The sequence below is a fragment of the Poromitra crassiceps genome, assembly GCF_964638095.1.
Source record: "Poromitra crassiceps genome assembly, chromosome: 8".
NCBI lineage: Eukaryota > Metazoa > Chordata > Actinopteri > Beryciformes > Melamphaidae > Poromitra > Poromitra crassiceps.
Window position 1 is genome coordinate 12,195,825 of NC_139629.1, and position 4,906 is coordinate 12,200,730.

Consider the following 4,906-nt stretch of genomic DNA (forward strand, 5'->3'; position numbering starts at 1 on the left):
GGAATGTGACGGTTCAAAGGTCATGAGCTCGAACGGTGACGTCACCAGTGCTCGTATTTTCTCTCCCAAACTCGTAGGAGCCTCAGCAGCCCCGACCTCAAAAATCCAAGATGGCTGCTCCGCACATATCTATGGGGTGAAGAGAAAAGGAGAGAAAACAGTCCCTTGTGGTGCACCTGTAGCCTACTGCTGACTACAGTCTCTGATGTGCATCTCTGATGTGCTGGTTATGGGCTGTTTACCATACTCAATCAACCAAGCTGCTTCCCATATCTCATCAACCTGCAAGCTACTCCGGTCTTCCATCAGATCCAGATCCTTGAAATTACTCACCATACTCTAGGCTACCAGTGGTATCGTGTCTCTAGCCTAACTTCTTCCCAAGTATTTTCCTAGTGATTTTCATCTCTTTTTTTCTATCCAGTGCTGAACTGTGCATGTGCAATCCATGATTGCTGATTTTCTGCCTGCCTCACCATTCAAGCCTGCCTGACAGCACACACCACATTGAGCCGCAATCTTTGTCAATGAATCCCTTGTTTTTTCAACCACCAACTTTGCCAGTGTCTGCATTTGACCAGGGACGCTGGTGCCCTTGCGGGCGCCGCTGCAAAAGGTTGACATTTTTTGGACGTGTTTTAGCCATATTTAGAGGAATCTCATTTTAAATTAACATTAGATTAAATTAGATTGTTGTGATGTCATTATTCAGTATTTTCTCCTTTCCTCACTCACATTCACTTTCATGTCAGCACCTGCTCTGCCTTTAGGTCGTTTTACACTACAACAGACAGCAACACAGGAACTTATTATTATAATATTTTATTATCTTATTATAAACCAAACATCAAAAATAACATCTCCACCCTCTTTGCTTTGCTCATAGTCTTCAACTAAACCTTAAATATTGCAGTATTAAAGCATATAAAACACATTTTAATATATTATTTTATTGACATTGCAATTCCAATACAAAACAGCAGAGGGATGCTACAGCACCCTAAGCACCCCCACTTCCCGCGTCCCTGCATTTGACCTGTCTTGCATTTCACCTCGGGCCGTAACAGCTGCTGCAGAGGGGTTTAGCACCGCTGCGGCAGTACTCATTGTAGATGAGCATGAAGAGGAAGAGATGGAACAGGGTGATGAGCGAGGCCACGGCGAACCAGAAGAGGACAGGCAGACCTGGGTACCTGTTCGCCATGTGCTCCTCGTGGGCCAGGATGGCCTTGAGGTGCAGCGTGTGGCGCAGGTCCTGCAGGTGGCGCAGGTCTGTGGAGATGTAAAGCAGGGGCGTGATTGGCTGTGTCACCATCACAGGGAAGGTGTGACCTTTGACCTCCGGCGTCAGCTCCACCGGGTCGCTGAGGCACCCAGACTCGCAGGCGTACAGCTGCACCGGCGTCTCCTGCGGATTCACCGATACGTGCAGGAACGGCTTTCCCTCCATATCCAGCAGCACCGCCAAGTTAATGAGGTCTTGGTTGTAGTGGATCCCTCTGAGCACGTAGCTGTTGTGCAGCACGTCTGGGTCGGCCTGGAACTGAAGGTGGTTCTCAGTGAACTGCAGACCGCCGAAGCTCAGCACCATGCCCTGCATGAGGCCGTGGGCCCCGGCTGCCACCAGGTCCTTGCAGCCTCGCTTCTGGAGGGTCAGAGTCCACAGCGTGACCAGCTGGAGGATCTGTGCGGTGCTGCTGAACCGCTCTGGCCAGAGGGTCTCAGAGTGCATGGTGGCATGGCCGCTGAAGCAGTGGTGAGCATATTTGAGGCTGGACTCCAGGTGGGCGTGCTCCTCGCTGCTCAGCCTCCGGTCCAGCAGGGGAGCGGGGGAGGTGGAGAGGATGTAGTAGAGGGTGGTGTTCACTGTGTAGCTTGATGGGGTGTGAGAGTCGGTGATCTTCCTTATATCCACTCCAGAAATAAAGAGATCCATCCAGGCCTTCTGGTGTTCCAGAACCAGTTCTTCCATGTTCGCCCTCAGCAACTCCCCAAGCTCCTTCTCAGCTCCGTCCCGCAGGGTGACGAATGTCTCCTCCAGCTTGGAGGGGTCGATGGGCTCTGATGTCCACACCACTGACAGAACATTGTCCGTGTACGCCGACTTGGCCAGGACCTGGATCATACTGTTCAGTTTCTTGGTGGCCACCACCACCAACACGATATGATGGTTTTCCACGAGCACTCGGCCAGTGAAGAGCATGAACTCTGTGTCCTCCACTTTCCCCACAGTGGCGGAAAACGTACGCCCGACCGAGGAAGTTTCGGAGAACACTTCCAGCATGGCAGTTCTGTCAGACGGGTTGCTGATGTGGATTCGCTGCAGGTAGACGTTAGGCCGGCTGCGGTGGGCGATGAACTCCTCCCTGATGGTGACGCAGTCGCGGGCCAACTTTGAGGTGGCTGGTAGGAGACAGCGGACCGAGAGCACGGACCCTTTGCGGAACCACAGCATGGTGGCCTGAGCCTCCACTCGCTTCCCCGGAAGATGGACACCCACTACTGGAGAGTATTCGGTCTGGTGGACCGGAGCAGAGGCAGGCTGGGAAGATGAAGCTACCCACAGTTTGTTAGAGGCAATGTTAACCAGGATATGGCCATTACCTGAAACAAAGGGTGTGTCTACCTTCTCCTGAGGTGTGCTGTACATCCCCTCTCCTCTGTCTACTGGAGCCTTCCAGCTGGAGATTTCAGCCTGGAGACACTGTCCAACCACTCCATCAGGCATGACCAAGCCACTGAAAAACATCAGCCTACGGTCTGCACCCAGGCACCAGTAGATGATGAGGAAAATCAACAATCCTATGAGGAGTCTACTCACCCAGCTGCTTGGCAACAAGCGTGGTAGACGCTTTAGTCTTAGCTGCAGCCACATTTTGTATTTAAAATTAAGGAACCTCAGCTTGGAATTGGTATCCAAAGACTTTAGTGTTGGATCGCTACTGATATCATCAGTGATTTATGACAGACACTGATGATGTCATAGACATTGTGACATCATTAGTGATGTCATAACTCCTTCTTCTTCTTCTTCTTCTTCTTCTTCTGTGGTGTTTTATGGTAGTTCAACTTAGTTGGCATCCTTTATGTTATGTTGCATTACCACCTCTTTCTGGATCAATGCCTCCACTGTTTCCCTACATTCTCGATCAACTCCTCTTACCATACTTAACTTTAACATATTATGTCATAATAACTCCTTCCCTGCAGAGGCTATAAGTAGGTGCAGTGTATCTCGAAACTTTGTTTTTATAGTGACATCACTCGAGCAACTCGGGCTTTGTGTGTATGCGTGTGTGTGTCATCACATGCTTAAGTTGCACATTGTGACATCACTGGTGACATCATCACTGATGACATCACAATTGCTTAAGTGACATTATCACTGATGATATCACTCATGCATAGAATTGGTGATGTTGAGCCTTATTATTAGTGGCCGGGCCAGTGAAGCGGCAGGGCAGGGTAGTTCCCCATTTCCCCGCAGCCAATACAAGCCAAAACACGACCAAACATGCCAATCCTCCCTTGGCATCTCGAGGCTGATCTGACCGATAAATTGTCCAGGTTGCCATTTCCAAGTGACTTTTATGAGTTAACGTTACAAAGCAACCAACACAGTCTGCTGTTGCCAGGCAGCTGCTTGGGCGCTTGCGAGTATGGTGCCCGCGTGCCAGCTCGTTCCCACGCTGCCTGCAGTTACTCTAATGGCCACCGGTGTCAGTAATAGTTAGAACTTACGGATAGGACCTTTAAACGGACAACCCAGTGGTCACAAGCACGCATCTCCAACTTTTACACCAATGCTCCCCATCTGAACTCGCAGGGTCTATGTGGCCCTCTGACCTAAAGCCTGACCCTGTATCCCCCTTCTCATTTCTCCTCCCAGCATCACTAGTGACTTTGTAATGGTGATGAATGGTCTAGACTCAGAGTAGATTGCTGAGGAGGCTGTCAGAACAAGCCCCAACAAACTTCACAAACAGACCGGCCACTATAGCACTGTCAGGGTGACAAACGAGGACAGCCAACTGTCACGGTCTCAGACAGGGGCAGGAGGCAATCTGGGTAAGGGCTTTCCTTGCTAATGTGGGAGGAACGTGAGCAGATCTTATTGCAAAATATTGATTTCCTATGGAGAAGGTTTATAAGTAGAGATGCATTGCCTCGTAGTGCATGTCAGTATCTGGCCGTATATCATCAAGTTGTATGCAGTAAATCATCATTGCGACTGCATATTTATGATTGAGCAAGGATGATGAAACCTGCCTTCTAAAAGCAAAGTGATCCACGACCAGGAGTGTACTTTGTATGTAGGGAAAATCTATTATACTGAACAAATATGAAGAAGATGATTTTAGGATCATATGGTAGGGCCCCTACAACTTGATAGGGTCAAAAGGTATCCATGGATCATCAATCAATCACCTTATTGACTGTAATCCTGCTTTTCTTATATATCACACTGTTTGATGCAGATATTGATTACTCCCCCCAATAAAATATGCCTCAAAAGAGAGAAAGAAAATTGCTCTTGTTCAGGTAAAGGGACTTCATTACGTTTGTTTCCAATCTCCTAACTGTTTTCTCATTGAGGAGCAACCAATAGCACAGGACATCAACATTATCTGAAATCTGTCTCTTGTAATTAACAGGAACAACTGGAGCCCTTATTTCTAATAGGAAGAAGAACCAGAAATGAGTGGTATAAATAAATGATTTGAGAATTGCATGGCCTAACTAACCACGTGTACAATTGGTTTTAAACATGGTTGTGGGGAAATGATCTGCACCTTGTGGAAAAAGTGAGGAGAGCTGAGACCACGGAGCATGACTCATTGGCCAGCTATCTTGGAGGGGGATGGAAGTCCTGCCTTTGAATGCCGGACTCAGACATTTGTTTACT

The 4,906-nt window shown here is 48.5% G+C and overlaps 1 pseudogene across 1 annotated transcript; it reads right to left on the reverse strand.

The window, feature by feature from the left end:
* Positions 1-1,048: 1,048 nt before the first annotated feature.
* Positions 1,049-2,875, reverse strand: LOC310780469 (uncharacterized protein KIAA2013 homolog pseudogene; annotated as a pseudogene). The gene has a single exon. The product of its transcript is annotated as an uncharacterized protein KIAA2013 homolog pseudogene (transcript).
* Between the last annotated feature and the right edge of the window lie 2,031 nt (positions 2,876-4,906).